General features: G+C 45.4%; 1 protein-coding gene across 1 annotated transcript in view; it reads right to left on the reverse strand.

The window, feature by feature from the left end:
- Nucleotides 1-22,566, reverse strand: part of LOC146772971 (tyrosine-protein kinase Fer-like) — a 198,768-nt gene that overhangs the window by 55,359 nt on the left and 120,843 nt on the right. The window lies entirely within an intron of this gene.

Below are 22,566 nucleotides of genomic sequence, written 5' to 3' on the forward strand. Positions count from 1 at the left end.
ATTTAAAAAAGCAAAAAAGGGCTTTTTCAAAGGAAATAGCTACTTACCACCAACTTGAAGTTGGTGGTAATTAGTGATTCCTTAAGGCTGAAGTGCACTATTTTTAGTGCTAAGTACATTGCATTTAAGGAATCGGTATTTCCGATTCCTTAAATGCAAGAGCAAAATAAGGAATCGCTATTTTGCAAATCCTTATTTTGCAAGTAGGTTTCAACTCACCTACATTGCACTCAGCCAAATACCGGTCGGTAACGCAGAAATTTGCTCGGTATTTGGCTACCTACATCTGGCCCTATATGCCCTACATTCTCCATCTTTTCATGGTCCCATGCATGCTGGCTGGCCAAATCCTGTTGGGGTGAAATGGTAGAGGAGGGAGTTTCAGTGGGATTTAGATGTGGCCTGGGTGAGCAGCTCATTCAACCTAATTAGGAATGACAACTTGTAGGTGAAAGATGGCCCAACGCTGCAGGATGTGGGTATGTGGGAGAGGGTCGCAGCCAGGTAGAGGGACGGAATTTAATTGACATCCATATTCTCCACAGTTGACAATTTTGGAGGCTTTTCCATTAATTCAGTTCTATCTCAATATCTAATCTGAAATCTATGGCTAGATATTTGCGTTGTTAAGACAAAACTAGGTGTAAGGTCATTTGCTTGTCTGGGTCAAAGTTTAGTTTTTGCCATCAAGTTTCTCTGTGTATGTACATTAGGGTGTTCTCTTGTATTAAACCTAACCAGAGGATGCCTGTTAGTTGCTGAGCTCCTCCCATCACAACTGACGCATCTCCCATTTCAACCCTGAATTTTGATCACTCAATTGGCAACTGCACACAATATTGCCTTTTCATGTCGCTTCTCACATGTATTGTGGCCCTGGATGAGCAGAAATCACAAAAGGCAAGTTAGCTTTTGTTTATTCAACTAGGAACACTTTTCTATATTCTTATAAGACTCTGTGACAATTGAGGTATGTCTCGAAATTACTCACTTTACAACATTTAAATGCAGGTTGTGAGCAAATCTATTTGTTGCTAAATATTCCCAGAAGACAAATATTTGATTGTAAGCAACATCAAATAAGCTCCATTTGTTCCAAACTATTCTTTAGTATTCGGATCAAAAAGGTGTCCCACATCGGTATGTTAATAGGGTGAACTGCATGATTCACAAGCTTATACAACCTAATCCAACTGGGTTTATACCTGTTCAATTCTTGGCACCTAAATTCCCACTACTTAATGGAAGCCTTTGACCTAGCTGAGAACACATATGCTTCCTTGATGGTCCTTTTCATAAATGCCAAGAATTCTTTGGACTGGGTGAACTGGGAATTCATATCTGCTGCTACAAAGAAAATTACAGTTATCTAATTTCACTAGGTTGATCACATCTCTTGTATAGAACCTCAACAACTGAACTGATTTTGAATGACAAAAAGACGGTAGGAATTCACCATAGTTTAGGCAATGCATAACTGTACACTTTGCGATTCTGGTCTACAAGTATCCAACAGGTTGGGTAGCAATTTTACCAACTAGCAGCTGTATTAAATAATACAATATCTATATTGTTCTTTGTAGTTTGATATCTGGATATCTTTATTAAGACTTCAATTACTTTAAAGACAGTGCTAAAGTTAAAAGACTCAGGTTCTAGTAAGAGAATGCTATATAATCTGTGTAAAGTTTACTTTAGCACCACCCACCCGTTCAACAGCTCTAATCCATGGATAATAATAATAATATAGACATTTAATATAGTGTACAAATCACTCCCGAAGGAGTATGTCGGTGCAGCACTACTGAGCAGGAAGAACTTCCTAAAACAGCCAGGTCTTCAAAGCCTTCTTAAAAACAATAGTGTCTGAGCATAAGCGAAGATTAGTGGGGAGTTTATTCATATGATAAGGGGCTTTGAAGGAAAAAGATCTACCCCCCTGATTTGAGGTCTGAATGCGAGGGATAGTCAAAAGAGCCTTATCCAAGGATATAAGGCATTTAGCAGGACAATAAGGTATTAAACGCATGAACAAGTAGATAGGGCGGGATTTGTGAAATGCTTTATGTGTCAGACAACAGAGTTAAAAAATATCCTGTTTTCTGACAGTCGACCAAATGAGATTCCGAATAATAGGGGAAGAGACAGCAAGGGCGTAGTTGGAGGCAGCATTATGACCCCAGAGAAAAAATATTTTATAAACAAAACATCTCAGAATATAAAGCTCTGATTTTCTCTGAAAAATCAGGGTATTTTTCACATAAAGTATTAGCAGAAAATTCATCTAAAGAACTCTTCACCACTGTCAAAAAGCTGGCTAAAATCGAAGACAATGACAAGACCAATAATAGTCAATCAATATGTGATAATATCAAGTCTGCTTTTCAGACAAAGGTACTTGGCATTATAATATCTTTACTAACAATCTGGTGCAAACCTCCTCGACATCCTTGGATGCGGACGCTCAAGTGCTGGGTGTCGTGCACCCCAGATCCCTGCGGAAACGCCTTCTGATCTCGTCCCAAAATCTCTTTATTCTTTTACCAGGCTTACAGTTGCTCAAGTTTAGGATCAAATTTAAGACACTGGATCTGGTTCAACCTTGGACCCTTGTCCACCAAAGATCCTGCAATCTGTTGCCAAGACAATAGCCATCCTCCTAACGATTATCTTCAATGAAATGTTCAGTCAAGGATATTTCCCTAAAGTCTGAAGAGTAGCTTCTGTTTTACCTTTGCTAAAAAAACCACATCTTAATCGTTTGGACTCAAGCAACTACAGGCCCATATCTCGCTTTCCCTTTCCATCCAAGATTGTGGAGAAGGCAATAAACAAAGGACTCACTTTCTTTCTTGAATCAAATCAATTGTTGGATCACACACAATATGGTTTCGGGAGTCAACACAGCACTGAGTCTGCTTTCATAACAGGATCAGAAGAACTGAGAGCTATCTTGAATGGGGCTAATCCTGCAGCACTGATTTTGTTAGTCCTCTCGATCACATTCGATAAGGTGGATCACAAGGTATTGATTGATCTTATTGATTCTCTGGGAATCAGAGGTTAAGCTCTTGTGCTGCTTAAATCCTTTCTATCCAAGAGGGAGCAATTGTTTGCTATAGATAGTTACTCTTCCAATCCATTCTCTCTTCCTTGTGGGGTACCCCAGGGTTCTTTATTGAGCCCTACCCCCTGGGCTCTTCACTGAGCCCTATCCAATTTAACTTATATGTTATGCCCAGTCACAGCCGGTATGACTCGTGGGTGGGTGGGCACAAGGGGGGAGGTTTAATCTTTTTTTTAAAGTTACTTTAACTTACCTTTGCCGGACGTCCCACGCCATCGGTCTGCATTGTCCTCTCTACAACAGGAAGCAGCCACAGACAGCCTCCCTCCCTTCCCCAAAGCCAATCACAACACTGCAGTGTTGTGATTGGCTGGGACGTCGACCCCACGAGCGTCTACGGGGAGACCATTTTCTCTATGTAGGCTGCATGCAGCCTACACTGAGAAAATGCAGAGTGCATATGACTGGGACCGACCAAACAGTCAGCGCCCACAACAGAGGGCAAATCACTCCTCCCCTGCCCTCCAGCAGACATGCCCACCCACCAGCCTGCCCCCAACCAAACCCTGCCTTCTGCTTTCTCGCAGTGGGAAAAGCAGAAACATAAAATGGTATTTAATATATCATTTTATGTTTCTGCTTCTCGCACTACGAGAAAGCAGTGAGGAACCGCTCCTCCACCCACCTGGAGGAGCCGCCCCTGGTTACGCCCCTAACTAATCTTATTAAATCACTTGAGTTTTCAGTGATAAGCTATGCAGAACACACACAGATCGTTATCTCCGTAGGCAGAAACCAGCAGGAATCTGCTGCCAATTTTCACAGCAGATTATTTACTGGATGACCAATAATTCTTTAAAGTTAAACTCTGGCAGTATTGCTTCTAGGCAACAATACCTCCTTTTGCTCTCCAGACTGGTGTCCGCCAGATATGGGGAACTTACCTGTTCCTGTCCCCAAAGTAAAAAATCTTGGGTCAGTATTTGATGATCACTTGTCGGTTGATAAACAGGCAGATGCAGTGACCTCCTTATCCTTCTTTATCTTAAAGATTCTGACAGAGGAAATTAGTGAGCACTGCTCTCATTCTCTCAAAGTTGGACTACTGCAATGCCCTGTACATCAATTTGCAGAAGCGTTGACTGAATAAGTTATAGATTCTGCATAATGCTGCAGCATGGCTGTTGGTAGGAATTCCTAATCATCAGTCTGCCTCTTAGGCCCTCGTCCAACTTCACTGGCTACCTGTGCACAAGTGCATATTCTTTAAGGCATTATTCATTGCTTTTAAAGCCCTACATGGATTAGGACTCGACTATTTTAAAAATAAATTTGCCCGGTAAGTTCTACACAGAGCTTCGATCTTCATCAGCTCACAATTTGGTTGTCCCTAAATTTAACCCACTGGGGCGGTAGAAGCTTTGTCTATGGCACCACTAAGCAGTGCAATGCCCTGCCTTTGCATTTGAAGAGTTGTACTTCCCTGCCTTCTTTCGGGAAAATTCTCAAATCCTGGCTTTTTAATCTTCAGATCAGTTTTCTTTGTTTTCTTTTCTTTCCCTTCTGCTGAACTAGCTGGTGCCAAGATGCCCTTGGGCAAATGTGGGCTTTACAACATTTATTTTCATTTCATGTATACTGAAATATGTACAAACAGCACCATAAATGATGAGGTTTGAAGCTCCGAGGTACTATGAAGACCATTCTATTGAATGACATAGAAGTTCTCAGTAATTGGCTATCCCAGATGTCTAATTGTGCATCCACTATAGCAGCCAGATATAATGAGTGTGTGTTTGGATTGAATATGCTACTTACCAGTATGCATCTGTTCTTGGCATGTAGGGCTGCTGACATTCATATCTGTGCATAGATCGCCGCCTAGTGTTGGGTCCGGATGATTGCACATTGTTGTCCTGGAAGAGTCTTCGAAGTATCACGAGATAGGTGGCTCCTCCCCTGGACTACAGTGCGCATGGGCATCCTCTCCATCCTTAGATTGTTTTTCGCCATTGTGGCAGTGATGGAGTAGATACAGTAAGTGATGACCATGCTATACAGAGATTCTGAGTGCTGCAGCCGCTACAGGCGCCGGGGAGGAGGGTGGGCGATATGAATGTCAGCAGCCCTACATGCCAAGAACAGATGCATACTGGTAAGTAGCATATTCAGTTCGAGGCATGTGGGCTGCTGAATTCATATCTGTGCATAGATTATATAGCAGTACCTCCATTAGCGGCAGCTGCCCGTGCCAGCTGCAGCAGTCTGAAAAAGAGTTTTGAGAACAGCCTGTCCTACAGCTGCCTGCTGTTTTGAGTGTACATCTACACAGTAGTGTTTGGTAAATGTATGTATAGTGGACCATGTGGCTGCTCTACATATTTCCTGCAAAGGAATGTTTCCTAGGAAAGCCATGGACGCCCCTAACTTTCGTGTTGAGTGGGCTCGTGGAGGAATCGTTAATGTGCGTTTAGCTTTTTGATAGCAAATTTGAATACATTTAACGATCCATCTGGCTATCCCTGCTTTGGAAATGGCGTTGCCCTTGTGTTGTGGAGAAAAAGCAACGAAAAGTTGTTTTGTTTTCCTAAAATCCTTTGTTCTGTCTATATAGTACATGAGGGCCCTCTTTACATCTAGTGTATGTAGCATTCTCTCTGCGACATTTTGTGGATTTGGGAAGAAAACAGGCAGCTCAATAGTCTGATTCATGTGGAACTGCGATATCACTTTAGGCATGAATTTGGGGTTGGTACGTAGTACAACTCTGTTTGCGTGAACCTGTATGAATGGCTCTTGAACGGTTAGTGCCTGGAGTTCACTAACTCTTCTTAACGAAGTGATTGCTACTAGGAAAGCTACCTTCCAGGTGAGGAATTGAATCTCACATGAATGGAGAGGTTCAAAAGGTGGACCCATTAATCTGGTGAGGACCACATTGAGGTTCCACACTGGTGCCGGTGGGTGTCTCGGGGGAATCACTCGTTTGAGTCCTTCTAAGAAGGCTTTGATGGCAGGCACTCTGAATAAAGAGAGGTGCTGCCTGTTTTGAAGGTAGGCTGCTATCGCGGTTAAATGTATACGTATGGAGCTGTATGCCAGATTGAATCTGTATAAGTGTAAGAGGTAACAGATGATGTTTTGAATGGATGCGTCCAGCGGGTTAATGTCATTGTTGTTGCAGTAAATGACAAACCGTTTCCATTTAGCCGCATAGCAAGCTCTGGTTGTGGGTCTCCTGGCCTCCTTGATGATATCCATACATTCAGGTGGCAGGTTTAGATATCCAAACTCTAAGACTTCAGGAGCCAGATTGCCAGGTTCAGCTGTTGCGGATCTGGGTGCTGAATTTCGCCATGGTTCTGCGTTAAAAGTGCAGGTGTGATCCGCAGCCTTTGATGTGGCACCACGGAAAGTTCTAGAAAGGTGGTGTACCATGGTTGGCGTGCCCATGTGGGAGCAACTAGGATGAGTGTCAGTGAGTGTTGTCGCAGTTTGCGTGCCACTAGCGGTATTAATGGCGCTGGGGGAAAAGCGTACGCAAATCTGCCGGACCAGTTCATCCATATCGCATTGCCCTGTGACTGCGGATGTGGGAACCTGGCGGCAAAGCTTTGGCATTTTGAGTTTTCGTTTGTGGCGAATAGGTCTATCTCTGGATGACCACACTGTTGGAAGTACGGCTGGAGTACTGACGGATGTAGCTCCCACTCGTGCATCTGGTGGCTGTGTCTGCTGAGCAGATCCGCCATCTGGTTGTCCTTGCCCGGGAGGTGTTCCGCCATGAGGAATATGTTCCTCTGAATGGCCCACTTCCACATGCTCTGAGCCAGATGAGACAACTGTGGAGAGTGTGTTCCTCCCTGCTTCTGTATGTAGTACATGGCAGTCATGTTGTCCGTCCGGATCAACACGACTTTGTTGCATAAGTGTACTTTGAATGCCTTCATGGCTAGGAAGGATGCCATCAGTTCCAGAATGTTGATGTGCATCTTCTTTTGCTGTGTCGTCCATAGTCCCTGCACTGTGTAATTGAGTACATGAGCTCCCCATCCCTGGAGAGAGGCGTCCGCCGTCAGTATTATTTGCGGAACAGGCTCTTGGAACGGTCGGCCCTTGCAAAGGTTTTGTGGATTCCACCAATGCAGAGAGTTGTATGCCCGACCACTCACCAACACTAGGTCTGTTAATTGTCCGTGAGCCTGATTCCATTGACGTGCTAAGCACTCCTGAAGTGGGCGCATATGTAGTCTCGCGTGCGGGACTATGAAAATGCAGGAGGCCATCATGCCTATCAACTGCATGAACACTCGCGCTGGAAGGGAGTGTTGAGGTTTGAACTTTGTGATCAGCAGTTGCATGCTGTTGATCCTCACTAAATTTGGCTGAGCTGTGGCTGTCAGAGTGTTTATGGTCGCGCCCAGGTACTGTCGTACGTGCGCGGGTTGAAGATGTGATTTTGGGTAATTTAGTGAGAATCCTAGACTGTGAAGAAGGTGAATGGTGAGAGACATGTGGCTGGCACATTGCTGGGCTGACTTTGCCTGAACAAGCCAGTCGTCCAGGTAAGGGAAGACGTGAATGTGCTGTCTCCGTAGATGTGCAGCCACTGTCGCTAGGCACTTGGTAAAGACCCTGGGTGCCGTCGTTACGCCGAAGGGGAGAACTTTGAACTGATAGTGATGCTCCTGAATAGTGAACCTGAGATATCTTCTGTGCGATGGGTGTATGGGTATATGGAAATACGCATCTTTCAAATCCAGTGTGGCTAGGAAGTCTCCCTGACTGAGTAGCGGTAGAACCTGCTGTAGGGTGAGCATATGGAAATGCTCTGATAGAATGTAGTGGTTGAGGGGTCTCAGGTCTAGTATAGGTCTGAGAGAACCGTCCTTTTTTGGGATTAAGAAGTACAGAGAGTACACCCCTGTCCCCTGTTGGTTGACGGGCACGACTTCTATTGCACCTTTTTGCAGCATACTTAGCACCTCCTGCTGCAATAATGCCAAGTGCTCTACGGACATAGGACGGTGCTTTGGCGGTATGTTGGGTGGAGTGGACGTTAATTCTAGACAGTAACCGTACTGGATAATGTCTTTGACCCACCTGTCTGTGGTGATGGTTTTCCAGACTGACAGGAACTGCTGGAGTCTCCCCCCGACAGGTGTTAGGTGGTCGGGGGGTAGGGAGAAGGCGTCACTGTTTGTTTTTGGGGGAGGACCTGGTGTTGCCGTACCCACGTCCTCTGCCTTTGGTGCTGGATCCACGATATCCACCTCTAGTGGTTTTATCATAGGTACTTGGCGTGCCCCCTTTAGTGTACTGCTGCTGGGACCCCTGACCTCTAGCCGCTCCTCTATTCCCGGGGCGACGAAAGGAGCCACTACGAAACTGCTGCGACTGCAGAGCCCCCATTGATTTTGCAGTTTCAGTGTCTTTCTTAATTTTTTCGAGGGTAGTGTCAACCTCAGGGCCAAATAAATAATCTGGGTTGACCGGTTGATTTAAGATATTGTTCTGGATCTCAGGCTTGAAGCCTGAGATTCTCAACCATGCGTGCCTCCTCAACATGACGCTTGTGTTGATCGCCCTTGCTGCAGTGTCGGCTGCATCCAGTGCACATTTGATGGACGCATTTGTAAGGAGTTGTCCCTCTCTGATAAGGAGCTCCGCTGCCTCTTTGTATTCATCTGGCAAATGTTGTAGCAGTGATTCTAGTGTGTCGTAGTGGGACCTATCATAACGGGCCAGGAGTGCCTGTGTGTTGGCAATGCGCCAGATGTTTGCCGCTTGCGCTGCTATTCTTTTGCCTGATGTCTCCAGCACTTTGGACTCCTTGTCTGGGGGAGGAGCATCACCCGTTGTTTGTGAATGGGCTCGTTTGCGAGCATTAGCAACAACCATGGAGTCTAAAGGTAACTGACCCCTAATGTACATAGGGTCTCCGGGTGCAGGCTTGTATTTCTTTTCGATTCTGGGGTTCAGCACCCGTGCCCTGGTTGTTTCTTTAAAAATTACTTTTGCAGGTTTTAGAACTCCCTTCAACATTGGCAGAGTTTTGACGGTTTTCTCAGAGGAGGCGAAAGTGTCCACTAAGAAATCTTCTTCCACCGTGTCAGAATGGAGTTCCACTCCATGATTGGCAGCTGCCCGTTCTATGAGGGCATTAAAGGCAGCAGTGTCCTCTGTGGGAGATGTCTTTATATTGTAAAGCTGCGTGTCAGGAGTATCTGGTGGGTTACCCTGGTCGGTGGGGTCATCCCATGCCTGATCTGGGTCTTGCAAGTGATCATCAGGATCGATATCCCCAGGGTAGGTGGTATCATCCCCTATATAGTCCTCTCCTGCGTCTGCCTCCGAATGCGTAGGAGAAAAGGACGGAGGATTCTGAAGGAAGGGATGAAAGTGTTCATGAAGCACTGGTGCGGAACCTGCCGGCAATTTGTGTTTCAGAGGAATTTTGTACGAGTCCAAGCCCTTCTCTGGTGTGATTTTCCGCTTGCGGAGCATCAACCTACTAGTGTCGGCGTCGATAAAGTGTGCCTGTGAAGGCTCGATATCGATTTGTCCAGTGGATAGTGACTGTGTTTGGCGGACACGTGTCCGGATTTCGAACATTTTCGGGGCCTTGGGCGGCGCCAATCCAAATGTGATGTGCGCCGGCACCGAGTGTGATTTTGCGGCCTTGTGCATTTCGGGACCCGACGTAGGTTGGAGGGTTGCCCGGTCTCTGATGCGTTGCAACGATGCTGAGACCTGTTGCAAGGTGAACGCAGTTGGCGCTTTGGAACCGATAGGCACCTTGGAGGCAGGCGTCGATGCGGCATCCGACTTATTTCCAGTCTTTGGGTCGTCGATCCGAAGGGGGGTATCGACGGTCGTCGGAGTCGATGATTTGGCAGGCGCCGCAGTCTTCGATGTCGACGCAGACGGGTCGACCACCTTGACCTTGGTGGGTTGGGCCGTAATCTTCGGTGCCATAGGCCGAGGCGCCTTGTGGGGACCGAGAGCCTTCTTCTTTGGCTCGGCGCCGGGACCTGTCGCGGTGAGCTCGGCACCGAAATCTCGTTTGGTGCGTTCGGTGCCGATGACCTGTGCTGGCGTCGAAGGAGTGGAGGGCTTCGAGGCATTCGATCCGATCGCAACCTGTTTCACTTTCGGTTTCGATGTAACCGGGGCGACGGACGGTTTCGGTTTCACTGAAGGAAACCCAGTCGTCTTCGATATTAATGGCTCCTGTGAAATGTTCGAGGCCGGGCTTTGAGGCGGGGCCGAAGAACCGTGTGACTGATCTTGGGTAAGGCCCGCAGGCGATCCCTCGACCTGAGCCTTATGACGACTTTGTCTCTCGGCCTCCGTATCGACGGGTAGGCTTAGCTCTTTGCTGGAGCTATCTTCCTCGGCCCCAAGGGCCTCATTGTAGTCTCCTACCTCCTCGACGACGTCTTCGCCCTCAAAGATCACCTCATCGTCGTCTTCCGATCGGGAGTCATGTTCGGAAGCGTGGCTGGAGTCTATGTCTTCTACGCTCTCGGCGTCTTCGTCCTCGGTGCTAAAGATGTTGGCCGGGGCAGGCGCCGATTGCTGTGCCTCCAATCTCGCTGCCCGTCGATTCCGGAGAGTCTTCTTCGAGCGGAACCGGGCGCAGGCCATACATTTCGACTCATCGTGATCCGGTGAGAGACATTTGTTGCACACCGGATGGACGTCGATGTGAGGGTATTTCGCGTGGCATAAAGGACATCTTTTAAGGGAGTCCTCGATTCCATCGTCGATCGAATTTCGATGTTCGGACCAAAGCGGATCCGAAAAGCGTGAAGAAGGTGCTAAACACAAAATAAACTGGTCGATACTGAACGGGAACAATACCGACGAGGTCTAAAGGCCTTTTGGCCTTAAAGTAAAGTTTCCGAGCTTGAGCTAAGATAAGCACATCCGAACCCAATGGCGGAAAAAAACAATCTAAGGATGGAGAGGATGCCCATGCGCACTGTAGTCCAGGGGAGGAGCCACCTATCTCGTGATACTTCGAAGACTCTTCCAGGACAACAATGTGCAATCATCCGGACCCAACACTAGGCGGCGATCTATGCACAGATATGAATTCAGCAGCCCACATGCCTCGAACGCTTGGTTTCAGTTTGATTGACTATTAAAATCAAATTTAAGCATGGTGCTTCTATGGATTGGCAACCTTATCATGATCTACGTAGACCTTTGCAGTGTTGCTCTTTTCCATCAGATTAGGCCTCCTGCTGTCCACCTGGATTAAAACTGATTCATATTAGGCAGGTCCACTACACTTAACATACGTAGACTTCACTGAGTGTTATAGACGGCTCCCACCCAATGGCCTTATGTGACATGCATAAAGTTGGACCTAGAGAAAGCGTTCAACACCGTTGACTTGGGATATATGTTCACAACCTTAACTGCCATGGGCATAGATGGCAGGTTACAATGACTTATACGGCTCCTATATTTGGAACCCACGGCGCGAGTGAATATATGGCAATATATTTTGACCCTTTATCCAGTGTGCAGAGGCACATGCCAGTGATCTCTTCTGTCCCAGCTCCTATTCACTTTAGTGATGTAATTGCTAGCACAGAGACTCAGACAGCAGGACCAGGTGTGGGATGTACCAGTAGAGGGGGTGTTGCAAGTAGTTTAATTAAACACCGACAATATACTAATCTAAGTGCGGGACATATGAGAGGGTATTAATGAGATAACGGATATCTTGACAGAGTTCTGAACTGCCTCTTGCCTATAGGTGAACTGGTCGAAGACTTGCCTGTTGCCGATGAAGCCAGAGTGCACGCTACAACAGTGTGTGGTCCCTTCACTGGGAACCGCACAGGTTGCGATACTTGAGCACCAACATTTACCACACCTCCCAGGACCTCATAGATTGCAACCTTACGGAAGCCATTGCCTTTCTTCATCCACAATTGACGTTCTGGAGAATGCTCCTACTCTCAGTACAAGGCAGAGTGTTGCTGTCAAAAATGGTGATATTTCCCCGCCTGTTGTATACATTCCATTACCTCTCGATAAGCGTGCCCCGGAACACCTTCCGCACCCTTCATGCGATGTCGGGCTTCCTTTGCAATAAGGGAAGACGCTGAATAGCACTGTATAAAATGCAACTACAGGTGGAAAAAGGAGGCCTTGGGGCCTCAAGTTTTGAACATTATTATCTGGAACCACAACTGCAATCGTCCGCTTGTTGGATGGCAGAGAGGTATGTGGAAGAGCTGCGTATGCCCTTTTGGGCCTGTGCACTGTCAGTAGTGAGGGTAACTTTCCTACAACAGGCAGTGATCCATCAGTGGGCCAACAGCTTACTGTGCGAGGCCCATGGTAACTTTAAAAGGAGCCTGTGTCTTACGCCGAATATGCCCCAAAACGTGCATGGGATTAGCTTAGGTTCTATCCAATGGTTTAGAGAATTGATTGGAGGAGAAGGGATGAAGATATGGGAGACAGCCGCCATGGGGAATCACGGTGAGCTGTTTCAGGATGGTGTACTAATCCCTTTTGAGCAACTGAATGATAACAAGGACCTCCCAGCAGGACACTTCCTTGCTCATGGCCATTTTGTGGCCGAGCTCGGACGGCTGTGGCAAACCATTGACACAGAACCTAATCAGCACCCACTCATACATACCATGCACACTATAGGTGAGGGCCGATGCCAGAAAACTTAGCTGGCGCCTGCCCTCTTGCATACTTTACAAGACCCCTTATTGGCAGCCCACAGCCATTGGGAGAGGGACATGGGCTGGGAATTGACACAGAAAGAATGGGGCAGGGGTCTCCCACACCCTCTTATGGTTTCTCGTAACGCTAAATTCCAATATATGCAACTCAACATTCTACACCGGGCTTATCTCGACCGGGAGAAACTCCCCAGGATATTCAGATCCACTTTGACTTGCCCACAATGTACAGAGGCTGACATGGCACACATTCTGGAACGGTCCAATGGCCAAAAATCTATGGCACAAGGTCACGAATACACTAGCAGATACTGGAAGGCTAATACACTGCCTGTGATGGGGCATTGCCAAGCAGCGACACTCAAGTGGGGCAAGGCTGACAGGTATCGCGGAGGAGGCGCAGGGATTGTGCAAGAAACGCATAGAAGCATAACGGGAAAGCTTGCTAGGAGACTTACATCACATCAGGAGGAACTTCCCTCGCAGCAGTGAGAAAACTACTCCGGTGATGGAGAGTCCCTCTGCAAAGTACCACTCTTCCCCACCTATATACGGTCATCCTGGAGATGGGAGGACAGGTAAACAAGGGCTACTAAATACAAGATCGCGTTTTTCAGGAGCTGGGATTTCACAAAACAATGAGGTAGGAATGCAGGCGGGTGTACTGAGGGGCTGGAAGGACTACTCCACTACCTTGAGCTGCTCTAGAATAAGACTGCTGCTTATATGGCTTGTTGTTTAAAACATTCTAGTTTTATAACTCAATGAACCAGTAGCTCCTGTTAAACCCTGAAAAGTATGACATGTATACAGAAGTTAGGGTGGGATCAAATGTTACTTTGACATGCATAATTGGTCACCATGGCTGATCTGTAAACTGTATTAAGAATGCTAAACAATTTAAAAAGATGGTTCAAATTAAAAATCAGATTAGACCTTCTGCACCATCCATCTGAATAATGCCTGTCTACTCATGGTAGACAGCCTGCATACTGCTGTGTCTGCTATTTTCTCTCTACTCTTTTTACCTACTAACTGACAGTGCGCATAGCTTTTCCATTAGAACTCTGACAGACCTCCTCCTGTTGATGCTCATGTGAAGTGTTGCGCCGTACAGGAATACATGCTCATGCCCATCTGTTAGATGGAGCCGCATTGTTGCTGTTTGCCGATAACTGGCATCCCGTGGTGCCTGAATCACTGCGGCTTTGCTCCTTGGCTGGCGCAGCTGGAGTTACTTTGACCCATATTTGCTGCCTGGGCTATACCCCAGATATTGGTCTCTATTTTCTTTGTTGACACCTAATGGTACCATTGATAGTTGCCGGCAGGAGCCAGTGGAAGCCGGCAGGAGTCCCTGCCCTAGTGGCAAGCTGTTGTAATGCGTTACTCAGCATGGGAAGGGTCGGTTCTGTAAAGGTCGTGGTAGGGCCTGCAATCCCGGAGAGGCGCTCCTGGAAGACACCATCGTAGCAGTGGTGGCAGCACCACAGCTCCCAGATAATAACAAAAAAGGGAGAGGAAGCGTATGAAGGGCATATACTTGGAGTTTTGCGGCCCACAGCAAAACGGCCATAAAGGGTGGTGGCAGCGGCACCGTAGTATGGCTTTAGTCGTTGGGAGCAGGAGAAGAAGGTAAGTGAACACACTGTAAAAATATTTTAAATGCCTGAAACCTCTGGTGAGGCTGACCAGCGTTGCCTCCCCAAAAGGAAAGAGGCATCAAGCCCCCGCTAAATTCAAAAAGTGAAAAAAGACACTCTTGACCCGAGATCGTCTCGCCCTCGTGTCGGGATGAGGCTAGCTACGTTGGATTAGATCGCTCTCCCGTACTTGCGCAATCCTCAGCAAAGATCCCAGCGGTTTCAATGAAGAACTTTGTGGGAAAGCACTTAAGAACCATAACAGCACAGGATTGTGCAAAGTTGGGACAAGTGTCCTCCCCCCAGGAGGTTCCCTGGAGATACTAGATACCCAGGAAAAGGAGGCTCTGCACCTGATAGAAAATTCTGAAATGTTGCACCCCTGACTTTCCTCCTCTTGGTGTATGTTTCGTCCTAATGAACTGAGCTTTGTGAGCTCAGAAGAGGGGCCTGGGGCAGCAGGAGGTTCGGGTGGGATAAAAGCAGTAGGGAAATACCCGATAACAGACTGCCCAGGAGAGTGTTGGGTTTTATGTCTGATCTGGCAGGCACATCACCTCAAGGTAGGGACAAAGAGACTATAACCACTTCTGCAGCAAACATTGTCTCATTAACTGGTCCTTCTCCAATGCTGGATGTTCTTCTTCTAATGCAGAAAACACTGCATGGACAGTTTGAATCAACCATCCCTACCAATGAGTCCCTGAGAGCGGAGGCTGGTATACTTAAGGAGATTCTCTGCGAGTTAAAGTCAATTCATTCTTGTATGCCTACACTTGTAAGCCCGGTAGCTTCCAAAGCTCTGCAGCTTGGTGAGGAGGCACGGCACAAGTGGGGAATCAGGGAAGCACCACCATGTATGTATCTAAAAGACCAAAGTTAGTGAGAAGGTGGTATTATGGATGGGCTGGACACTGGCGCTTGAGTCATCGTAATAGCAGGGAAGTTATGAGTATGGGTAAAAACACAAGAAACACCCCCCAGAATCCTAGGTTATTGGGAGGCTTAGATAAGTCATCCCAACCCAAAAAGAAGCAAGGTAAAATAGGAGAGTAAGTCAAGGGGAGGCCCCCGCCTATAGCAGTCAGGGTACGGGCCCTTAAGTAGAGGCATTAGTAGTCCACTTAACAAGAAGGGAATTAAGGGCCCTACAGGATCAAGGAAAGTAGTTTAGGGATCTGGGAGAAATGACTCCCCCCACACATAGGAAGGGTCCTTCAGATAATGAAGTGCCAAGAGGTTACAACAACTAGACAATCTGGTCAAGAATTGGACCTAGAGCAGAGACAGGTTTGCCACAGAGATTCCAGAGCAAAATATCTGTACTTGGCGGTGACATATAAGGGGAAAAAAGCAAGTAAATGGAAGATGTTGAATAGGTCAAGCTTCTTAAAGGTATTCTCAGCCTGTAAGGTACTGGAGGTGGTTACGACAAGGGACATGAAGTAGGTAGCCTTCAGAGAATCTTTAGCAGGGAGAGAAGTCAAGAAAGTTAGTTTTAGTTCCCCAGTGATCATTGGCTTGGTATTGGAGGCTAGATATGAGCTCAGTAAATTAGGCGTAATAATTGTGCCTGTATTAGAGGTAGAGACACCTCAATTAGATTAGATTTATTGGCTAATCATGCTGGCTTGGAACAACTAAATATGGGAAATGGCATGGAGGTAATCCCATCCATCTCTCACTTGGTGGATTGTAATCATGATGCCCTTGAAGTAACTATTCCGGCACATTCAAGAGAAAGAGTGGTAGGTTCAATGCCTCTTTGCAATAGATTTAAGCATCTAATAGTGGATAGGGAGAGTGCCTCTTCTTGGGGATGGGCAGGTGGATTAGGTAGTTTCTGCACCTGCCAGCTTGGGAGTTTTTTCTTGGAACGTGCATGGGCTGGGAAACCTAAATAGAACTATAGATCTTACTAAAATTTGGGAAGAGTATGAGAAAATGTGTTTTCAGGAGGCTTGGTTGGCAGGTGACCAAATCCATCATAGTGGGTTTATGCAATTTGAAACCAGGGAAGAGAAGTGGGGTCTGGGCGCTTAAAAGGTGGGGTGATGACATTGGTATCAACAAAATGCAGCAAAGGAGCAAGAGTTATACAGATAAGTAGTGGCTGTCTCCTGATTAACTTCCGGGACCTGAGCAACAGGTGCCACTGTCAATAATTGCCAATGTTTATGAAAATCAATGTGAGTCCTGAAAGGAAATGTGGGAGCTATTCCAGAGGGACTTGGCGGCTTTGACAGAGCTTCCATCCTCCCTACCCCCCAGTTTTTCTTGTTGTTTCATACCAAAGGGAGTGGGTGATTCCGATGGAAGTATCGTTCCCAAAATGATTGACTACAAGAATTGATGAAAGATGCATGCATGTCCCTACTAACGCAATACAAAGTATTCAATGATCTGGGAATTGGGCTTCAAGATTTTGGACTGGTACTCTGAGACCATTGCAGAGGTAGTCAAATGATTGACCCCTATAATTAGAATGTGTACTTATGAGGTCAAAAAGGATAAGCCCTGTGGGTTTTCAAAACAGCCCTGGTTTTATAAGGAGTTCTTAGCCGTTAGGAAGAAGCTGAGGATAGTAGGAAGGTCAAGGCGCTCCTTGGGGGCTTTCAATGGAAAAGAAGGTTACAAATGCATAAAAAAGGATTATGATGCATTGATTAGTGCCAAGAAGCAAACTTATGACCAGTCAAATTGGGACCTTATGATTTGCACCCTCCAGGATAAGGATATGAAAAAGGTTTGGCAGTTAGTTCGGAGAGGATGCATAAATTCAATTTCACCTGTAAGGTGCACGGTTCCAGAAAATGCTTGGGTCACCTATTTAAGCAATATTAACAAGGCCAAAGCGCTAACTGTGAGAGGAAATTGGCCCAAATTGGGAGAAGACTCATTGGAAACAATCGCTGCACAATCTTTAGTAAAACGGATATTCTCCCTAAATATAACCAAGGCAGCTGGGCATGATAACCTTCCAGCAATTGTAATAAAGGCCAATCCTAAGTGATGGGCAACTTTTTTCTCAAATGTTTTTGTATTTATATCAAGATTAGGTATGTTTCTCCAAGGTGTAAGGGTGCAATAATCAAGCCTATACATAAACAAGCATTTGCAATGCAATAGGTCTCGCATTTACGCGAGTTTAAGCTATTGCCATTGTAAATGACAATGCATTTTATTTATGTTTGAAAAACCAAAACATAAATAAAAGGCATTCTCATTTACAATGCCAATAGGTCAAACTCATGTAAATGTGAGACCTGTTGCATTGCAAATGCTTGTTATATCCTATTCTGGAGATGTCCCGAGGACCGTCAGCTCCTGGATGATGAAGCCCCGATCCCCTACACGCACCCCCGATCCCCCTTCCCCCCACCAATCCATTATCCAGCATAAGCCCTCACCACCTGTCCCCAGCATTTTGTGAACACTAAGGAAGGTGACCAGTCCCTGCTAGCTTCCATAGTCTGGCGCGGCCCAAGCACCTGCATGTTGATGGGACGCTTACGAGTCCTCTCTGCACACACAAATTGATGCGCTGTGATGTATCCGAGGCTCTCCTACTGAGCTTAGAAAGACCTTTGAAGGAATGTAAAGTAACCAACCCCTGGCAGACCCCGTGCAGGAATCATCCAGTCACCATAAATTCCACGTTTTAGAATCAAGATTCCCTATACGAGCTTCAAAGAGCAAGGTGTTGAAGCAGTGAATATCATCAAACTCAGCTCTCTACTGCCATCTTGTGGTTTTTACAGGCACTGAAAAGCTTTGTACAAAGGCCGCGAGGAAATGCAGTAATGTGCAAAATGCTTATTGAAGATTTGGCCTCAATTCAGGTGATTAAGCCACTGGTCAATGGCTAATGAGCTCCTCAGTGGATAAGGTACCATTTTACGTCTTAGGCAAAAGCTGGAGGCTACCGATAATGATGCTATTTAAAAGCACGCCGCCATGCGCGCGCGTGTGTGCGATGACAACAACAAAATGGCGTGGCACTGTCCACTGTCCCATGGACACGCGCATGCTGTCTGCATTGGACAGATGGCGAGAGCAGCCATCTTTGTCCATGCAGGCGCGTGCATGAGCCCACGGCGGAGAATCGATTCCAAAAGGTCTCTCTGACGAGAGCAGCGCATGCGCTGTTTTTCGCCAGGCGAGACCTAAAAAGGGAGACGGGTGTACCGGGTAATATCAGCTTGATAAGCCTTCTTAAAGTTGGTGCAAAATTGTACTCAAAAGTAATTCTTACCTCTCTCAAGAACTGGATCGAGTGCAATGATATTGTCCCTTTGGAACAAGGGGGCTTCATGCAAGGGCATTCATGGTTGACCACTGTGTCAGCTTGTGAGCTCTGGGGCAAAAGGCAATGGAAACGACAGGGTATCTGTTTTGTTGACTTCTTGGAAATAAAGAATTTTGATTAATTAACTTTAGCTCAGCCTTCGATCTTGTGGATCATATTATTCTGTCGGAGAAGCTACGACAACTTTCAATTCCCATTGGCCTACTAGTGATGCTTCAGGAACCGCATTCACAGAATTGGTCCCAAGTTGAGCTTGACTTAAATGGGGCCTTTTCGAAAAGAATACCCTTAGAAAATGGGCTGAGTCAGGGCTGTCTCCTGGTCCCTACATTGTTTTCCTTCTTCCTTGCAGATCTCCCCAGAGCCCTTGCTACCAACAAATCCTTTTAGCAGAAAATCGGAAGTAGCACATATCCTGCTTCCTTTACGTACACAACCTGGCCATTTTAGACCTGTCTCAAATAGGCCCACAGAAGAAAATGCACAGATTTAATAACAATTGTGAGTCCAACAAACTTAAGGTTAACCTGGAAAAAACAAAAATAATCGCCTTTGTGAAAAACTCTAAACCATATAAGTGGTTATTGGATGATAGGATGGTAGAGGTGGTAACCTCATTACAAATATTTTGGAATAATGTTGACTAGAAAATGTAACTGGGCCCTACATAAAGAAAGAGTGGAGATGCTTGCTGCTTTAAATATAGGAGGACTTGTGTGTTTTAAGAACACTTGTGGTGGACTATTTTGAACCCCGCTTCTATCAGCCTATTACATGATGGTCCCCTCTCAATGCCTATATGGGGAGGAGTTATTAAACCTAAGCACGGAAGCAAGTTGGGAGAAGTGTGAGTGAGGGTAAATGTCTAAAAAAATGTTAAGTCTACCAAAAAGTGTAATGGGCCCAGCGAAAAGATTGGAAGGGCATATGCAGGCTTGGAATTTCCTGCCCTACAAATCAACCCTGTGATTCTGGGATCAACTTTGGTCCTCGGAGGCCCAAAAGGTGTCACTTCTCTGTGCAAATGAATTGCAAGGAGTGAGCTAAAATGGGCGGTGCAGGTCGGGAATAGATTAGGAAAAAATTTTGTTGTTTTGAAAATGGAGAAATTCAAGATGACAGATCTTTCAAAAGGTGAATTGAAAGAGGCCTGTAAAAGAACATCAAGGTTGTGTGACCTGGGGTACGTAAAGAGTAAACCCTCAGCAAACGAAATGGTGGAATTCTGGGATAATCAGAGGGTGTGTCCATATATATCTGCCTTGCCAAATACCCAGCTTTGCCTATTATTATTACAATTCTGAATTGATTTGAATGGTCGGTATATAAGGTTTGAGAAATTGAAAGCACTTTTGGATGGTGAGAACAATTGTGCAAGTGGATTAAGATTTTCCAATGCTACTGGTTATTTTTTATTAGACAGTCTACATTTTTGTAGGATGTCTGATTTTAAAAACGCTTTTTAGAAAACATAACATATCATCGTAGATTTTGCATGTGCCTTAGCAAAATTTTTAAAAATAAGTTTGGGCTAGTAATGCAGTGAGTGTAAATTTTAGACCGTTAATTAGCTGACGTCGCATCCAATGGACTGAGTGAGAGAAGTGGTATATAGTGATACATTCGCACTTTATTCTTGCTGTTCATAGCAGACCTTGTGGGGTCCTGTGAGTAGATCTAGTTTTGGACCCTTGAATGGTCCGGGGTAGCGGGGGGTGGGTTAGGGATACATTTATGTGTGTATATTATGCATTTATTGTTTTAAAGACATTTGCCTAAAAACATTAATGAAGAACTTGAACTTGCCTACTGTAGAAATGTGTCTCAATATTCTCCATGACCACTGCTCTAGGCATTAGTTTTCCATTTTTGAGCAGATTTCCAACCTTACTTTATGGTACATATACTGTTTAGTGATGATAGTCCATTATCTCATTTGATTTTTTATTGCAAAACTGCTTTTGTTTTTTAGAGTAAAGTTTGGGATATGTTTTGTATGATTCTCTCTTTTTCAGATAGCTTATCTCCTCACCTTAATCAGAAACTGTAAACACTCCTCTCAGTAAAGATGAAAGTAAATTGTTTGATATTATGATGAAATTTGAGAATAAATCAGTAACTTCCAATTGGAAATCATCAGTTAGTTTATCTCATCATTCATGGTGAGAATGGGTCAAATTTACAAAAAAGGAAATGGATCTTGGTTAGCCTCCCCTAAGCCACACAAATGCTAATCCTTGGTGTGAACATATAGATGTTTACATTAATAATGCATATAACAAGCAACAGTGTCTCAAGAGGTAATATTAAAAGACAGTTTTCGAAAAAATTGAACAAAAGTTGCAAAAGTAGGAGACAGGCAGACATTAATGGTTATAGCAATAAATGCAAAGAGTGGTCTTTATTTAAACAGAAATAACAAAGTAGAGAGACAATAATGACAGCACTCAATTACAATGAATATACAAGTAACCTGTACAAACTTGTGCACATTTGTGGATGGAGAAACAAGGTGAATGGCGCAAGTGACAAGTGAAAAACAAAAACAGCGGAAAAAGCGGCGCAGGAGAGAACAAAAATGTCAACATATACAGAGGATGTTATAGTGGTTCCAATTCATTAGTACAAAGTTAGAGAAGGGGGGTAATTTGGATGAATCATAAAAGTTGTGCCAAGAATTGGGCTGAGGGGTCGATGGAATTTCGACCTGCGTACAATTCAGGTAATCTTCAGGACCAGGTTACGCATTAAAGGAGTGCTCCGTGAAAGTCGGAACACAATTCAGGTAGGGGAAAGGCACAAAAGTCATAAGGGGCTGTGTTAGAGGAGAGAATCCAGGGGACGAGGGGACGAGGGGAGGCCACCAAGTAAAATGGTCTGCTTGAGTGAAAGAAGCAGGGTAGTATAGGTGAGGGGCACGACAGGGTGTGAGCGTTTCCCGGGTCCTCGGAGGAGAGTTCCAAAATTTGAGGCGAATAGCACCTGCTGATAATGGTGGGTAAGAAGTCTGTCAAGGTTGGTCAGGTCCTCCCTGTGCCTCGGCAGCACCGCCAGTTGTCACCGCACGTCCTGATCTTGACGCCGGTGCCATTCTCCTCAAATTTTGGAACTCCCCTCCGACATTGTTGTTTACGATAAAAAAATTAAATTTAATATTTAATATCCATGTATTCTCACTTAATTCAATGTATGTTTGTTATATTTATCAATTATTAATTCCTAATAATATATTTAGAGCTATAAAGTCCCAGAAATGGCCATTTGTTGATAAAGATCCAAATAGCCACTGTCCTGGCAACAGTAATGGGACTGTAGCACAGTCATCCTGTGCCCTGGGCACCCCCAGGTTTTTTGCTGACTGGTACTGGTGGTAACTGACTCCCAGGGCCAGTACTATGCTGAAAACACACTTAGAATACAGTGCAAACACCTACATACATTAGGGTACACTATGGTTTAGGGTACCCCTATGATTGGCATCACCTCCCCTTCAAGGTCCTAGTACGAAATAGGGCAGGGAAATCAAAACTACCTTTAAGTCTCTAGTGCATAATGGTGCATAGCTGTCTAGATGCCAGCAGCCCTGTCTGCACTTGCATGTGTGCACTGCTGAAGCCTGAGGTCAGTTTAAAAGCAGCCCTGTGTTGCAGGACTGCTTTTAAAATGTATATTGTGCCCAAACTCGACTTTGGTGTTTGGGGCACATATTCAGTACCCCCAGGGTTTTCCCTAGGTGCCCCAGTGGAGGGGGTCAGGTATTTATAAGGAGGACCCTTATAAAATAGGTTTTATATGCCAAGGGTTTAGTGAAATTGCACATTTCAC

The sequence above is a fragment of the Triturus cristatus genome, chromosome 12 (genome assembly GCF_964204655.1).
Source record: "Triturus cristatus chromosome 12, aTriCri1.1, whole genome shotgun sequence".
Lineage (NCBI taxonomy): Eukaryota > Metazoa > Chordata > Amphibia > Caudata > Salamandridae > Triturus > Triturus cristatus.